This window comes from Hakea prostrata, chromosome 6, assembly GCF_041222555.1.
Source record: "Hakea prostrata isolate BN-2017 chromosome 6, UWA_Hpros_2, whole genome shotgun sequence".
Lineage (NCBI taxonomy): Eukaryota > Viridiplantae > Streptophyta > Magnoliopsida > Proteales > Proteaceae > Hakea > Hakea prostrata.
The window spans coordinates 26,630,076-26,648,970 of NC_142605.1; the positions used below are offsets into that span (position 1 = coordinate 26,630,076).

General features: G+C 38.7%; 1 pseudogene; it reads left to right on the forward strand.

The window, feature by feature from the left end:
- The first annotated feature begins 1,916 nt into the window (after window positions 1-1,916).
- On the forward strand, window positions 1,917-7,227 carry LOC149012974 (small ribosomal subunit protein mL103 (rPPR7) pseudogene; annotated as a pseudogene).
- Window positions 7,228-18,895: the final 11,668 nt, after the last annotated feature.

The window sequence follows — 18,895 nt, forward strand, 5'->3', positions numbered from 1 at the left end:
TTGGTGGAATCTTCTGGCACTTGGTCAATTTTTTCCTGATCATGGGAGACTTCCTTCTCGGCAGTTTTTCTCTTTGAAGGGTGAAGGGCAGTGTGTTTTCTTTTGTTGGAGGATTTGATAACTTTGGGGTCGGATTAAGATCAGCAACGCTAGGGACCGGACGAGCAACTATTTCTGATGATTATATATATATATATATATATTAACTAGATCAGTTCTTTAATTTTATTTATGTTTAATTTCTAAATTCCATCCCTGAAAAGCCTCCAATTATTTGTAGCCGTCGAGGTTTATGATCATGAAGACGGTGAAGAAGATTTAGAGACACCTACCGCATAGACTCTGAACTAAACAATTTGTAGAATGGATTGGAACTATCTTTTGTCTCTTGTGGAGATTTTCTGCTGCGGGCTCAATTATGAAGAGGCTTGATGAAGGCCCTCTGTATCTTTTTTCTGCTAATCTTTTTTCCACTTCTCCATGTGCTTAGCATGATCCATAATCATCATATAGGTATTAAGGCCAACCCGTTCATTTTCTCAATTTTTTAACGAGCTCTCAAGAAATGTCTGGTTAAATTCCCCAAGTCTGATCTCACATCAATATTTTGTAAAACAAATTGATCTTAGGTCTTTCTTGACAATTGCAAGATTTGAGGAATTCTTAAGCTCACAAAACTTGGCCTTTCCAATGTCTGTCTCACAACTCTTAACATCTGAAGGTTTGTAAACATTATCACAAGCATCTCCTTTGTGATGGTAGGGTAACTATCGTTGTAGTCTAATTGATCGGATCCGGTTGCAAGGGGTTGTGTACAAGCTCACCCTGCTCTTTCGCATGCATTTGATAGAAGCCAGTGGCTGTTGCAGCTGATGGGGCATATCCAACGTATTAGACTACTAGCTCTAAGATCAGAAACTACTCCTTTCAGATTTTCAAGCATCAATGTTTCAAATTCTGTTGGTTAGGTGCATGGTTCAAAAATTGAAGTTTTCACAATTTTTTCGTATTCTCTTTTCTTTGGCCAAATTAAGAAAGAAGAGAACTTTGGATTCAAAATCTCAAAAACAAAAAAGAAAAAGAAAAACTAAGTTCTATTTTATTTTCTCTCTTAAAAAGGATGAGACATTGAATTTGTTTAGATTCTAGAGCTAAATTTATAACTTTTGAAAGCTTCTATTTGGTTTAGGGATGAAATTTCAGACTTCCATTTATTCCAGAACTTCCGTTTGATGGCTGGAAGCTTTTCTTATTGGTATATTACTGTTGGGATGCCATACTAATTAGTTCTCTTTTACAGGTGCAACAGCTTATTATTTCCTGGATGCATGAGATGTGTAGTTGTAATATTTGGGCTATGTTTTTTGGGTCAGTTCCAAGCTCTTAAATTCTTGTAGGATCTGCAAGCAGCTGTTGAGAAAATGAACTCAACCCTGATTAAAGAGGAGAATTCCAAAGAAGGCAAACTGTTTTCCCAAGACATGCTTACATCCTTGGGAGTTCAATAGGTTTCTCATTCCTTTACTCTTTTCAGCATCACCATCATCATTACTCATTATTTGTAATACCTGTAACTAAAGCATAGGGGGTAGTCTTGGCTTTTTGTATTGATATTCAAATAATTATGGTTAAAGGTCGAACTGATATGGGATTGAAAAACTTACTATAATTTATTTGCTAAATTCAATCATAGGTTGAGGATTAAATAAATGGTTAACAATCACTTTGAATAAAGGAGGAGGTCCAAGGTTTAATGTCTCATAGCTGCATAAATTATATTACATGTTTTGGTAATATTGAGGGGAGAGAGAAGATGCATGGTGAAAAATGAATGGTGGAAAAAAACGTGGAGTTTAGTAGGATTTAGGAGGAGAGAATATTGAGGGAATTTTGAAGTATATTGAGATGAGAGAGAAATGGATGGTGAAAAATGTGAAGTTTTAGAGGATTTAAGAAGAGAGAAAGTCGAGGGAATATTGAGGGGAGAGAAGAAAGATGGTGAGAACGTGGAGTTAATGGTGAGTATATTAAACAACAGAATTGAAAATCCATATTGGTTAAGTAAAAATAGGGACGAAATACAAGGATGTAGGGAAAGAAGAAGATAATATAGAGTGTTGAAGGTCCTCTATCTAAGGGTGATTATTCTTTTTGTGATTTTGCCATGATAAGTACAATCTTCATATTTTCAATATGTAATTGTTTTATTTTTCTACGATCAAGTTTATGGTTTTACATGATTTCTTAGTGATTGATTATTTTTTTAAATTTATAATTTGATCTTGATTATGAATGCATTTTAGATGATGTTTGATTTACATAATTTATTAGTAAATGATTTATTCTTTTTATTTAATAATTTGTTCTTGAGTAAGAATACATTTTAGATTAAACCTATCTTGATTTATTAATATCTTGTCTTTGAGTATATAAATATGTATTATCTTTTAGATTTTGTTTTATGATATTATCATGATCTACTAGTAATTTATCTCCTTCATTAAATTTACTAATATGGGTAATTTGCATTCTTTTATCAAAACTTCTTTCTTTTTTTCCTCATTTTTCTGTTCAACCTTGTGAAGCGCCTTTCTTCGATAACCCTTACGATAGCTTGCTCAAGACCTCGCTGTCAGGCTCCTAGTGAAATCTCATCACTTTAGTGACATCGAAGCTCTAATTGAATCCCACAAGAAGGATCCCAAGATCACTGGAAAAATCTTTCCTTGCCACCTTAATTTGATCTTATGGTCTTGCAGGAATGACTGATCAGAAGACTTTTGATCAGATGGATGAGCTTGGCCGGATCAGAAGACTTTTGATGCAGAATTTGGTCCCTCCTGATCGAACGCTCGAACCTGCAAATACGTGCTCGACCGGTGTGGTCGAGTTTCGTCTCCGACGAACAAGTTAGTTCAAACGAACAAAGGAAGCCAGCTCAATCTCTCAAAGTATTCAATAACTCAAGAGTGCATACCTGATAATGATGAGTATGTGGGTATTTATAGATCTTAGGAGAGGTTACCTTAACTATGTAGTAATGGAGTTCGAATAGAACTCTGTCATTGTTGCTAGCTTCCTGAGGAGAGGAATCTTATCCGCCAAGACAGTATTACTTGGATTGTAGTTGTAGAGTCCGATCTGGATTCTAAGACTAACCCGACTTGATTGCAATCCTTATCCCTATCTTTAAGGAGGTTGGATATGATTCAAATTGTATACCTTGTTTAGTGCCTTCGTTTTATTCATGGTCCGGCCAAGGTTTGATCGGTCCAGTTCTTCTTTGGTCGATCCAGATAGGTCTATTATAAAATATCCATAACATAAGCCCCCCAGTCACTTGGTCACGTTAATTCCATGTTCTAGGCCAAGGGACTAAGTTTCTTTCAACCATGAGAAGTCATATGCTAAATTGCAAGACGAAATCTTGCCCTCGGTCATCTTATACTTTGTTCTGTTGTAAAATTCCTTGATTAACCTTGACTAACCATGCCTTTTGTATCATCTCTATTTAAACCATTGTTTTGGTCGAATGCATCTGAATTTTCATAGTGCTTAAACAATTGATCTAGCCGAATTGCTTGTTGGTTGGGTGGATCATCAAACTGGTCGAGCTCTTGAGCTTTCATTTGAAGTTGTTTGGTTGACCATGTATTGGTCAAGCATTATGTTAATCCTTTCATAGTTCCTTTAGTCTTCTCCATTGCCTCCATGTTTCGTGTTCACTTTGGGAACTGCCTTGCTTCATGAGTTCGAGCAAGGGAGTTCAATTTTGGGAACTGGCCGAGCTGAAGAGCAAGGGAGTTCAATTCTGAGAACTGCCCATGGCAATGAGCCAGGGAGTTCAATTTGGGAACTGCCCATGGTAATGAGCCAGGCAGTTCAATTTGGGAACTGCCCGTGGTAATGAGCTAGGGAGTTCAATTTGGGAACAGCCCATGGTAATGAGCCAGGGAGTTCAATTTTGGGAACTGGCCGAGCTAAAGAGCAAGGGAGTTCAATTCTGGGAACTGGCCGAGCTGAAGAGCAAGGGAGTTCAATTTTGGGAACTGGCCGAGCTGAAGAGCAAGGGAGTTCAATTCTGGGAACTGCCCATGGTAATGAGCCAGGGAGTTCAATTCTGGGAACTGCCCATAGTAATGAGCCAGGGAGTTCAATTTGGGAACTGCCCGTGGTAATGAGCCAGGAAGTTCAATTTTGGAACTGCCCGTGGTAATGAGCCAGGGAGTTCAATTTGGGAACTGCCCGTGGTAATGAGCCAGGGAGTTCAATTTGGGAACTGCCCGTGGTAATGAGCCAGGGAGTTCAATTTGGGAACTGCCCGTGGTAATGAGCCAGGGAGTTCAATTTGGGAACTGCCCGTGGTAATGAGCCGGGGAGTTCAATTTGGGAACTGCCCGTGGTAATGAGCCGGGGAGTTCAATTTGGGAACGAGCTAGGGAGTTGAATGTTGAGAACTGAAGAAATCTTTCTCTATAGGTCGAGATGTGAGATGTTTATCTCTCTTTACTCCCCCAAACATGATAGGTCAAGTCTTTTCTGAGCTGTTATGCTTCATCCAGCCGAGAACTTTTTCTTGTATGTAAAACTCCTTTATCTCGATCATGTATGGTCGATTATCTCTCGAGCTTCCATACTTGTAATTTTGATGATATTTTGCTATCCACGAGCTCAAAGGCTTTGAAAATATTGTATATAAGACTTTTGTTGTACAAGCTAAACACATTGGTGCTACTAAATTTCAGTGTTAGCTGACTTAAGAGTAATATTGTTTGATATTCCACATTCAACTCTAAGTTGTATATGACGAATAATTCCGATCATGCACCATTAGAAGAATAGTAACGGTCATATAGATAAATATGAATCATTGTACTCCCATGATGAACTTGTCTCTTTTGGTGCGATATATTGCAATTCTCGACTAGAATAAGCCGAGATGCTTCTTCGCACGCAAGGACAAGCTGCTTTTGTTCTTGATTTTGATGATTTCTTGGATCCAAACTGGTACTATGTCATTAAAGCCTCGGACAACACTTGGGTTCAACGTGAAGTTCTTCTTGGAATGGCAATCGAGCAATGTTTGGTCTATTTGCAGGAGCGATAAAATCCTTATGTTCAAATCATCTCTGGCTTTTCAATCCGATTTACGATTAGTAAAACCCGTTTCTTGTGCTGCAGCAGCTTGTGACTGGCTTCAAGCCTAGAAAATCAACCTCCCCTTCCAGCTTGGTTCCTCGTGCAACCTGGAGAACTTTGGTAAATCTGCTCATGTAAAATCTGCTTCCTTCAAAGAAAAAAATTCTGATCGCGAACACCCTTTAACGTCATATATTGGAGCATGATGGTGAAAGACTGCTTAGAATCGCCTGAATTGGAGTTAGATTGCAGCAGTTTCTCTCTCTTCTCTAGGTGCATCCCCTTTTTGCTTCAATTGGCATGGAATACATTTGTTGATGCCCGAACGAGTTTGGTACGGTCAAAATAAAATTCATAAAGAACGTAAAAAATAGTAAAGAACCTTCAGCTCTCCATTCTCTTTTGTTTTCATTCGATCATTGCTAAGATAATCATGATCTCCCGTTCAGAAAACTAAAGAAAACAAAGTAGACCTTGTCTATGGTTTTGTCCATATCAGAATATATAAATATTAAACTGATTATAATGATGACAATGCCAATCTCAAAAAATCATATAAAAACAAACAAATTGTGGCTGAATGCAATTTCATCCGTTTCACGCATATTGATTCTTAATTGCATGATTAAAAGGAAACCGATTCTCGGTGATTTTCATATCGATGGCAATACCTCAATGCAGAGTAAATTAATAATTATTCGTAGCAATGAAAAGGAAAGATACGCATACCGTACGGATTACCCATAAGAAGGGATTAAACGCAACCTTGAATCGCAGACGAACCCTTCAATAAAAAACATACCGTAGGGTTGGTTTGACATTCTTGATCTGATTTATACGATGGCTTTTTGATCAAGATTCCCACAGACGGCGCCAATGTTGATGCAGAATTTGGTCCCTCCTGATCGAACGCTCGAACCTGCAAATACGTGCTCGACCCGTGTGGTCGAGTTTCGTCTCCGACGAACAAGTTAGTTCAAACGAACAAAGGAAGCCAGCTCAATTTCTCAAAGTATTCAATAACTCAAGAGTGCATACCTGATAATGATGAGTATGTGGGTATTTATAGATCTTAGGAGAGGTTACCTTAACTATGCAGTAATGGAGTTCGAATAGAACTCTGTCATTGTTGCTAGCTTCCTGAGGAGAGGAATCTTATCCGTCAAGACAATATTACTTGGATTGTAGTTGTAGAGTCCGATCTGGATTCTAAGACTAACCCGACTTGATCGCAATCCTTATCCCTATCTTTAAGGAGGTTGGATATGATTCAAATTGTATACCTTGTTTAGTGCCTTCGTTTTATTCATGGTCCGGCCAAGGTTTGATCGGTCCAGTTCTTCTTTGGTCGACCTAGACAGGTCTATTATAAAATATCCATAACACCCTTTAATGCTCCTTTTTCTGCATTTAATCAATGCAAGAAATTTGATCATTACCTATTCTCTCAGATATATGGCATTTCTCCTCATAAGGTTTCTTATGGTATTTTAATCAAGTTGTTGTGTGAGGGGTATGTTCCAGTTTTGAAAGAAATGGAAGAGAGGATGTAGAGGTTACAGTAATTATATGGCAATCTTGGATTCCTTGTATAAGAATGTTAAGATCGATGAAGTTGGGAAAACCTGGAAGGTAATGATTGAGAAGGGTTCCTCAAATGTTTGTGCTGATAATGTGAAGATTTTGGCCCATCATGGGAAACTATAGGATGTCTTGGCTTTGATTGAAGAGATTAGTTTTGCAGGATTGAAGCCAGAGACACCATCAGTTACAACTACCTTTGGCCCCCTGTTACTCTAAGCGTGGTTTGATTGACGAAGTTAAAAATGTACATGATAGCCTTCAGAGGAAAATTTTTGTACTCCTAATGCTGCAACTCTTAGGACATTTATGTATCATCTATGTAGAAAAGGGGAAATTAACAAGGCCTTTGAGGTTTACAAGGAGAGTATAACTAAAGATAAGATTCCAAACTTTAGAACAATGAGGCATTTGGTTGAAGTGCTAGTTAAGAATTCAAAAGTGAAGGAAGCAAAAAGAATAATGAAAATAGTGAATAAGTTTCCACCAAATTTTCTAAATGCATAGGAAGAAACTTGAGACGTCTCTTCGACCCAAAAAAAAAAAACTTGAGACGTCTCTCAGTTTTGTTGGAAAAAGGAGGTGGCTACTAGTTAATCATTAGAGAGAGATTCTTTTTGGACATTCATGTGTCACTATCATCTGTCATAAGGGTTTATTTCAAGCGGGTGATGCAACATGAGTTGGTCTTTTGAAGTGGAAAATGGAGAGTGTGGATGAGTCAATTTTGCCATTGATGATCAACTGTTGCCCCGTATCTGGAGGTGAAATATATATATAAATATTAGCATCAAATATGAATCTTCATCGATGTTTGATCTGGTTCGAAGTATGTGGTGGGTATAGATATCGAATGCACACTAGATGGATCAATGGCTTCAATCGTGGAATTGGCCGCTGAGAGTTTTGTCTCATCATATGGGTTATGAATATGGGTATAATCCCTAAAGACCACTTCTTGCTTTTGGAAAGATGACTATGATTTGTGGGCCCACATTGTGCATTGGTATTGTGATGTGAAGAAGGTTTTTGTATATATATACATTGAAGCATTGCCAATTGGAATGTGTGACCAGACACTCTAGAGCTCTAAAAATCAAATCTTCGTTGGATTTAGATTTAAATAAACCAGTAACTCGGCTCATAGGTTTTAATTCTTGGTCATGACTGATGAGACTAATTGCATCTGGTGGTTTCTTAGTTAACTTGCAAATGGTTCAAAGTAGTTCTCTTTATCTCAATCTAGGTGGGAGTTTCTAAACCACTTTATTGTACGTGACTCTTTTTAACTCCTCTAGAATTACTCTAGAGAACCTAATATAATTTTTCTCTTGACCCAAAAAATATCAGTGTCATGAGGGCATCTATTTACATGTCAACCTCTGTTATTGATCTAATTATAAATCATGAATTTGGAGTACTACTCTTGTAAGTTGACCTTAAAATCATACTTTTTGTGACGGGAAACTATATAATTACAAAAAAAGTGGTAAAAAGGTAATCTTACTTGTACGGCCTGAATTCATGGGCTGGTTAGTATAAATTTTAAACTGAGATCAAAGTATCGAAAGAACTTATGTGCGAAAATGGTTGAGGTAAGACTATAAGCGCCTCCCAAATTCCCCTTGTGTTGAAGCCTTTAACATCCTTTTCTCCCTAGTAATTTGATCGATTATGGGCCTTTACAGTTCTTTCCATTAATGTATGGGTTACAACGTTAGCATGGAGTCGAATTTGTTAATTTTTCTAGGGTAGTCGCAGATTAGCCGACTCGCTAGTCAGATGGGGAAACATATGTGTATCTTAGAACCGCAGGGCCTATGTTTACATAAATAAATCTACCAAAGATATGTATAAATCCACTGTCCTATCCATTCAATCCAGCTAATGCCCAACGATGGACAACGTAAACACCATTGAACTTTAGGCCGTGGAATATGTTAATGTTAAATGAGGTCCATGTGTGAAAGGTACTCAACATTGATGTCGAATATTAGGTAGTTCTTTATCATAAGTTTTTGATTTTTTTTTTTAATAAACAAATTTTTTTGATCGAAAATCAAAAGAATAAGATTGGTATAAGATTCTTGCTAGAGCAATTAGGGATCAAGTCTTCTATTTATATAGAAGAAAAGAAGACACCTGCTAAGGGTTATCTTCAATGGATATGGGCTAGCTAATTAACCATGTATTTTCCCTTCAAGCTTATTTTGTTATCCATTCAAACTTGTTTTCGAAACGACATTTATTGGCTATTTAGGGGCTTATTAAGGAATAACATCAATTATAACCTTCAATATGAAAATTATAAAATATTTTTAATCACACGCCTTAAAAACCAGTTTCAAATTTTAACAATATGTAATTGAGAACTCAGAATTATTCTCATGCAAAATATCTCCCAAATTTTAGTCAATATACCTTTATTTTTTTGGAATACTGTAATGAAAATTTGACAGATAGAGTTGCACAATATATATGGTAGAATATCTGATTCAAATAGAGCGTGAAATTTGATACATGACTAACCCTATAATGTTTCACTCTTTCAGTGGCTGAAATAGACAAAAAATCTATCCTTATTTTTGTTTTTTGTCAAATTCTCTCATTTGGTTTCTTGGTTATCTCACAAATTAGATGCAAAGAATTCACTTTGTCTTGATCTTGGAATTCCTTTTGTAAAGTCAGTCGTGCTTCCTTGGATGTTGCGACAATCAAGATTGTTAACAAGATATCCTCATGAATAGCTTGTTGTAATAGGTAGAGAGCTTTTGCATTTTCTTTAATTAATTTTTCCTTCAGTTTTGTTACTTTATCAAGATCAGCAAAACTTCTTCTAGAAGCTCCCAAAGATCCTGCACTTTGGAAAGAGTCTTCATCTTCACACTCAAGAATTGGTACTTTTTCCGCTGAACAATGGAATCGGAACTTGTGATGTTTAAAAAACTATTTGCTGCCTTGATTACTCAACCTCCTCTCTCTGTTTTTCTTTATTTTTTTTCTTTTTCGTCTAACTTAGGTAGAGATACACCATAGCACTCTGTGGATGTAATGATTGCAAAAAACAGAATTAGAGAGGAAGACAGATCACTTAGTCAACTTCATAACCGAATACTTGCCACAAGATATCTTATATATAGGACTTCAACAAAACAAATTCATGTGGAAATTTCTAACGGACTCTCCTAAGATTCTAAATACACACTAACAAAATAAAACAAACTCTACTATTAGTCTTCCTAAGTTGCCAAACACTTGCGGAAAAACAAGGAAACAAATATTGTTCAACCAAAACTCATCCAACTTCTGCTCATCTCTTTTTTATGATGCCCATATATTCTAGACCTATGAAACTATTTTGCAAATGTGAGCAACTGACAAAGAGAAATGGCTTCAGTTAAATTCCATTTAGTCTTTCTTCTCCTCATTTCTGTTATCTTCTTTGCTCAATCTATTGGTGAGTTTTTCTCTCTCTGACTTTTTTTTTTATTGGGTTTAAAAGATTATTTTTTGCTTAACGTGAAACTCATGATGCAGATGTCAAATCAAATGCTGCTAATCCCAATGACGATAGTGACTGTAAAATGTATCTTGGGTAATGCAAGACTACAATTGATTGTGCAGGAATTTGTCATGTTGACGGCCTTACACGTGGTCCATGCATCCCACAAGGAGGAAAAAGAACTTGCTGTTGTCTTTGAATTCGCCCAAAGAAGTTGAAGTGTGTGTGTGAGAGAGAGACGGTTTTTGAATAAAACTTGTAATGTTTATCTCATGAATGGAATAAAACTAGGAAACAATTGAAAAAAGTAATGTTCATTCGAGTTTTATCTTTGATCTATCTAACTAAAGTGCTTTCGGTAAGATGACTATGATTTGTGGACCCACATTGTACATTTGTATTGAGATGTGAAGAAGGTGTATATATATATAACTTGAAAGATTGCCAATTGGAATGATTGACAAGACACTCTACAGCTCTAAAAACCAAATTGTGATTGGATTTAGATTTAAATAAACCAGTAACTCGGCTCATAGGTTTTACTTCTTGGTCAAGACTGATCAGACTAATTGCATCTGGTGGTTTCTTAGTTAACTTGCAAAGGGTTCAAAGTTGTGCTCTTTATCTCAGTTTTGGTGGCAGTCTCTACCCAACTTTATTGTACATGACTCTTTTTAACTCCTCTAGAATTACTCTAAAGAACCTAATATAATTTTCCTCTAGACCAAAAAAATATAAGTGTCATGAATGCATCTATTTACATGCCAACCTTTGTTATTGATCTAATTATAAATCCTGAATTTAGAGCACCAATTTGGTAAGTTGACCTCGAAATCATACTTTTCATGACGAAAAACTCTATAATTACAAGAAGAGGGGTAAAAATGTAATCGTAGTTGTATGGCTTGAATTCATGGGCCGGTTATGAGTTTAAATTGTAACTTGAGATCCAAGTATCGAAAAAACTTTTAAGCAAAAATCATTGATGTAAGACTATAAGCGCCTCACAAATTTGCTTTGTGTTGAAGCCTTTATCATCCATTTCTCCCTTGTAATTTGATCCATTATGGGCTTTACAGTTCTTTCCATTAATATATGGGTAACAATTTAAGGAAGGAGTGGAATTTCTTAATATTTCTAGAGAAGTCGCCAGATTAGCTAACTCCCTAGTAAGTTGTGGGAGCATATGTGTATGTTAGAACGAGACGGCCTATGTTAACATAAATAATTCTACAAAAGCTATGCTTAAATACACTGTCCTATACATTCAATCCAGCTAATGCCCAACGATGGACAACATAAACACCATAGAACTTAAGCCCGTGGAATATGTTAATGTTAAATGAGGTCCATGTGTGACAAGGTACTCAACCTTGATGCCAAAATATAGGTAGTTCTTTAACATAAGTTTTTCAAATTATTTTTTAATAAACAAAATTTTTTTAATCGAAAAGCAAAACACTAAGATTGGTATAGGATTGTTGCTTGAGCAATTAAGGATTAAGTCTTCTGTTTATATAGAAGAAGAAGGGACACCTACTAAGGGTTATATCCAAAGGATATGGCTTAGCTAACCATGTCTTTTCCCTTCAAGCTTATTTGTTATCCACTCAAACTCATTTTCCAAACGACATTTATTCGCCATTTAAGTGCTTATTAAAGAATAACATCAACACTAACCTTCATTATGAAAATTATAAAATATTAATAATTTCATGCCTTAAAAACCAGTTTCAAATTCCAACAGTGTATAATTGAGAACTTACAATTAGTCCTCATGCAAAATAATTTTCGAATTTAAGCCAATATACCTTTATTTTTGTTGGAATACTGTAATGACAATTTGGCATACATAGAGATGCACAATATACATGGTAGAGTATCTGATTGAATTAGAGCGTGAAATTTGACACATGACTAACCGTATAATGTTTCACTTCATTCAGTGGTTGGAATAGCCGCAAAATCTATCCTTTTTTTTTTTTGTCCAATTCTCACATGTGGTTCCTAGTCATCTCACAAAGGCTCAGAGAAGTTCACTTTGTCTCGTTCTTGGAGTTCCTTTTGTAATGTCAGTCATGCTTCCTTGGATATTGCTGCAATCAAGATTGTTAAAAAGATATCCTTATGAATAACTTGTTGAAGTTGGTTGAGAGCTTTCGTATTTTCTTCAATTTAATTTTCATTTAGTTTTGCTACTTCATCAAGATCGCCAAAACTTCTTCTACAAGCTCCCAAAGATTTTGCAATTTGAAAAGAGTCTTCAACTTCACACTCCAGCATTGGTACTTCTTCAGCTGAAAACGGCAATCGGCAACTGTGATGATTAAAAAACTATTGGCTGCCATGAATACTCACTTAGGTATATCCACCATAGCACTCTGTTGATGAAACGATAGCAAAAATTAGAAAACCAGAATTTGAGAGGAAGACAGATCACTCAGCCAACTTGTTAATTGAATACTTGCCACAAGATATCTTATACATAGGAGTTCAACAAAACAGATTCGTGTCGAAGTTTCCGATGGACTCTCCTAAGAGTCTAAATACACACTAACAAACTAAAACAAACTCTACTATTAGTATTCCTTAATTGCAAAACAGTTGCGGAAAAAGAAGGAAACAAATCTTATTCAACTAAAACTCATCCAACTTCTCTTTGTCTCTTTTTTATGATGCCTTTATATTCTAGACCTATGAAACTACTTTGCAAAGGTGAGCAACTGCAAAGAGCAATGGCTTCAGTCAAATTCCATTTAGTCTTTCTTCTCCTCATTTCTGTGATCTTCTTTGCTCAATCTATTGGTGAGTTTTTCTCTCTTTGTCTTTTTTTTTTTTTTTTTTCTTCCTTTAATTGGGTTTAAAAGATTAATTTTTTTTCTTAACGTGAAACTTATGATGCAGACATTAAACCAAATGCTGCTTATCTCAATGACGATAGTGACTGTAAGAAGTATCTTGGGTCATGCAAGACTACATTTGATTGTGCAAGAATTTGTCATGCTGACCGCCTTACACGTGGTCCATGCATCCCACAAGGAGGAAAAAGAACTTGCTGTTGTCTTTGAATTCGCCCAAAGAAGTTGAAGTGTGTGTGTGAGAGAGAGACGGTTTTTGAATAAAACTTGTAATGTTTACTATCTCATGAATGGAATAAAACTATGAAACGATTGCAAAAAGTAATGTTCATTTGAGGTTTATCTTTGATCTATCTAACTAAAGTGCTTTCGGTAAGATGACTATGATTTGTGGACCCACATTGTGCACTGGTGGTATAGATGTGATGAAGGTGTAGATATATATATATATATATATATATATATATATACCTTGAAAGATTGCCAATTGGAATGAGTGACCAGACACTCTAGAGCTCTAAAAATCAAATTGTGATTGGATTTAGATTTAAATAAACCAATAACTTGGCTCATAGGTTTTAATTCTTGGTCATGACTAACGATACTAATTGCATCTGATGGTTTCTGAATTATCTTGCAAAGGGTTCAAAGTAGTGCTCTTTATCTCAGTTTTGGTGGCAGTCTCTACCCAACTTTATTGTACATGACTCTTTTTAACTCCTCTAGAATTACTCTAAAGAACCTAATATAATTTTCCTCTAGACAAAAAAAAATATCAGTGTCATGAAGGCATCTATTTACATGCCAACCTCTGTTATTGATCTAATTATAAATCCTGAATTTAGAGCACCAATTTGGTAAGTTGACCTCGAAATCATACTTTTCATGACGAGAAACTATATAATTACAAGAAGAGGGGTAAAAATGTAATCGTAGTTGTATGGCTTGAATTCATGGGCCGGTTATGAGTTTAAATTGTAACTTGAGATCCAAGTATCGAAAAAACTTTTGAGCAAAAATCATTGAGGTAAGACTATAAGTACCTCACAAATTCGCCTTGTGTTGAAGCCTTTATCATCCATTTCTCCCATGTAATTTGATCCATTATGGGCTTTACAGTTCTTTCCATTAATATATGGGTAACAATTTAAGGAAGGAGTGGAATTTCTTAATATTTCGAGAGAAGTCGCCAGATTAGCTGACTCCCTAGTGATGCGTCCAAAATCTGCTCAGCCCTTAGATCTCCTCGTGATGACTTGCAAAACGAAAGCGTCAGATGTGGCCCGACCGCATGGGTCGGGAGTCCACCTCCGAAGGCTAAGTCAGTTGATGAACTTAATCACAAACGGCTCTGCTAGAAGCACAGAGCTAAGGAATGAAGAATTGGGAAAGGTGACCTAGATCGTAAGCCTCTGATAGTTTACGTCTATCAGTATGTATCTGAATCTGAGTCTCAGATTGTGTGTTTTCGATCCCCCCACCTCGTATGGTAGTGAGGTTTATATAGTGTACCTTCGAATCTCCTTCGTTGGATGCACTTGAGCCTTCTTCGGGTAGTCGTTGGATCTTAACAGTTAGATCCGTTGAGCAATAGACTTCTACTAGTTTGGACTAGTAGAGGACTCCTGAGATAACCCTTTAGGTTATGCGATGATTATCCCTTCGATAATGATTAGCCGCAGCCGTCAATTCGAGTCTGCCATCATTAGGGTAATTACCCTAATCCATAAGTAGGATTAGGGCGTGCTTGTAGCTGAATAAGTTTTTTTCCTCAGCAAGCCATCTTCTGGATCCGGTTCGCGCGGGAGCGAGTCGGTTCCCTCTGTCTCTCAACCGGGGTCGAGGGTCGAACCAGGTATGAACCCGGTTTGATCCTAATTTCTCCGCATCACGAGCCCCCCAGACCAAGCGTTTGGTCGATTCCGTGGGCTTGGTTTTTAACTGGGTTCTTCGTCAGGCGATAGTCTCTGCGTGCTCCATTAAATGTCATATCACATTTAATACGGTGGTCACTTTTCCTCGAGCGTTGTGAGGGTAAGGCCACGTGTCTCCTTGCAGTCGATCTGTCATGGCTCACGTAATCCTAGCGACAGCTTCCGAACGCTTGTTTCAGATTCGTGAGTTCAAACTTTCAAAACGTCTTTCAATCTCAATCGTCGATTTTGAATCAATCTCGATCGTTCAGATTCCCGAACACTCGTGCGGGTGTTTTAAAAGCGGTTCGTTTTCTTCGTAGGTTTCATTCTTCCTGTCTGGAATTTGAACCTGTTGCCTGCTTCACGCCTTCTTGCTCTCATGCTTTTGCCTCACTGAATCAGTAAGTTTACTGGTCTTTTTCTTTTTGTAGTTTACTGAAACAAGTAATGACGGATAATAAGGCTTCTCTGGTACCCAGTGTTGGTAATAGTAGTGAAGCTTTTGCTTCTCCTGCTTCCGAACAGTCGGATAGTGATAACAAAACCCTAACTGTCCTCTGGCGTGAGTTTGCTGAAGTTTCTCAAAAAGGTTTAGAGAGAAAAACCGAAACTCCTTCCGCCCTCCTCGAGTCTGGATCTTCCAAGATTGTCGAGTCTTCTAGGCAGCCTCAAGCTTCCAGGTCCGATGGTGGACTTGGCTCTGTTCCCTCCATTTATAATGAGGAAACCCTTCTTTCAGCCATCCAAGATTTTGATTTTCCTTCCTCTTATCAGGTTAGGGTTCCCCTTTCTGATGAGAGGGTTGATTCAACCCTTTCGGGTGAATTTTCTCTGTACATAGATGCACTGGAAAGCGGGGTTCGCTTTCCCTTTTTTAATCCTTTGTTCTCCGTAGTTCTGAATTATTGGGACATTTGTCCTGGAATGCTCCTTCCCAATAGCTGGCGTCTCATCGTCGGCTTCTTGGGTTTGTGTTTTGAACTTGGCATTATGCCATCTCTTTCTCTCTTTGTACATTTTCATGTTCTTTCTATCTCCCATCCTCCCGGATGGGTTTTTCTGTCCAAACGTAAGAAGGCTGAACTTGATTGGAGGGGCAGCATCCTTGCCAAAGGAACTTGCCCTTCTAACCACAAAAAATGGCATGAACGATACTTTTTCTGTTGAGCGCCTCCATCGGATCTTAACTTCCCAACCGCCTGGAGGCGGTGTACTTCTTCTTCCGAGAATAACCGAGGCCTCCCCTTATCCAAAGAAGACGAGGCGGCCGTCAGGAATATCAAATCCATTCCATGGTATCAAGAGATACATGGACTTGAGGTGGAGTATAACTCCATTCTTCAGTACTGGGGCTTGGCTCATTGTGAGCTTCTAACCATCATCCTTTAATTTTACTGAAGTGATATGTCTTTAATTCTGACTCTTGTTCTTCTTTGCATTGCCTCCAAGAATAAACCCCGAGAACCTGCGAGTGAAGGCCGCTAGGGCCGTTGCGACAGCCGAGCAACGATCACCCAGAGCCTTGACCGTAGATCAAGAGGCTTCTGCTCCCTCTCCCGACCCCTCTTATAGGGGTATCAGGAATATCAGGCCCGTGGCTGATGCTTCGGGTAAAGGGAAGAAGCCAATGGTGGAGAGGTCCAATGTCTCCTCCTCCGCCCGAACCAAAAGGAGGCATGATACAATTGATGCTTCCTCCCATAAAAAAACCAAAGCTTCAACGGATTGTGGGGAGGTCTTCACCCCCCAGTGGACCCTGAAGTTGACCGACAGGGTGACTCGAGACCCTGAGAAAGCCGCTGAGTGGAGCTCCCTCGCCTTATTCCTTCTGATCGCCAGGAATTTGAAAACCTGGATGACGTTGCCCTTGTTAGTCAATCCACAAGGTACCGGTCTTCTTGCTTACTTATTTTTTCATAATTTATTATGACTTCTTCTGATATTTTCCGCCTTCCCAGGAATGCCGTGTTGAGCTTCTATCAACACATGGAAGCATTGAGCCGGGTTGGCTGCAACAACTCTTTGCTGCACACCTGTGAGGAGAATTTGGCCAAGGCCAATTCTGAGATAGATCGGCTGACTGCAGCTGCTGAGGAGCTGCAGAGAAAGCATGAGGAAGAAGTGATCTCCCTCAAGGAGGCCCTTGATGCTTCAAAGGCCTCGGGGCCGCTGCCGAGCGCGAGGCCGGGAAGCAAAAGGAAGCTGCCACGTTGTTCGGTGACAAGCTTGAATTTCAATGTAGGAAGAACGAAGAATATCTGAAGTGGGCGGTCCCTAGCAAGCCCTAGCATATCAAGCCAGAGCTTCGGAAGGAGTGTGTTTAGAAATACCTGAACAACGTACCTTTCTCCGAGCTGCTAGGTGCCTACAACATTCAAGCTTATCGCTTGGGGCAGAATGACGTTTGGGAGCGAATTCTCGCATCAATCCCTTCCTTCGATACTGCTCCCTTTCGTGAGGTGTGCCATAAAGAGGTCTTCTGGAAAGTTGGCATGGATCTCCCAGACTGGGCTCGGGAAGAAAATGATCCTTTTCCAGCTGACCCTCAATATGAGGCATACCTGGCTGATGAGCCGGCGCTTCCAGAGGAGAAATCACAAGCCGAGTCTCAAGTTGTTGCTATAGAGGACTCAGTCAATGTCATTCTTGAGGAAGGCTCTTCTCAAGATCCTGAGAAAAGTCCTCTCGACCAGGGTCCCTCGGGCAACAATGAAGAAGAGGCTTAGGGAGTTTTTTTTTTTTTTTTTTTTGTAAAGATTGACCTCCTTGTTAATGAATAGACCTTTCTTTTTCATGTTGGCCTTTCCAATTCCCTGTCTCCTGCTGAAATCTTGTCTTGAATATCAAAGTATAAATGATAAAACTTATCACTCAACTTCACATTCTTCGACGAATAATAATCTTGTAGAAATATTGTGAAGATGCGTTTCGGAAAGATGCATTAATCTTCCCCACTACTTCATTTATTGCAAAGTCCACACGTTTCCCTTCTGCGAAGTCCAAACGTTTTCTTGCTTTTGTATACCATTCATCGTTTCCAATGAATCGGAAATACACCCATTATTATAATGGCGGTGCGACGATTGGAGGTATCTCTGCATCTGGTGCTCGCTTCCACATGTTTCCATGTGGCATCCCTCCGACCGTTGATCTTGCTTTCTGCGGATTTCGAAGCGTCATTTCAATCTGGGTCGTTGGTTGTCCTTAGCTTTCAACCGTCGTCTTAATACCCGAGGCTATTTAAAGCCTTCGTGGGTACTCTCCATTTATCCCGCTATCTCGGAAGTTAGATTTGCTAAAGTGCTAAAGCGACATTCCGTCCTTCCGCTCGCTTCCGTATTCCTCGTACTCCAACAATAGCTCTATCAACTTCTCGAACAAGTGAGTTTTTTTTTTTGATTACTCATCTCTTTCCCCCACTTCCCCCTTGAGTAAACCGCACAAGTAGTAGTACTTGGGGTTTAGTTAATCGGGTTTTTCTTAAGTGATAGAGAACTAGGGTTTTCCTTTTTTTTTTGTTGTCGTTGGATATCCATACCGATACGGCTTTTTCTGTTTGCATAGTGGCTCCCAAGATCAACCCGAACTTTATCAGAGCGAAGTCTAGCAAGAAAATCGTTCCGTCGGCGGTGGTTGGGGCCAGTGAGGTGGTTTCAGCTAGTGAATCCTCCAAGCGTAAGGCGATTGCTGTTGGTGAATCTTCAAGTCGATTCCCCACGCTTCTATTGATGCCGCCCATACGCCTCTTTTGCCCGAAGTGATCGCTCGTCTTTCCCAAGAAGATCTTGATCACTCCGTTGTTGATGGCGCCGCCGACGCCCCTGCTGCAGAGACCGTTGGTGCACCCCCGAAGGAGACTCTTCGGGCATCTGAGGCAACTATGTTGGCGTCTGATGAAG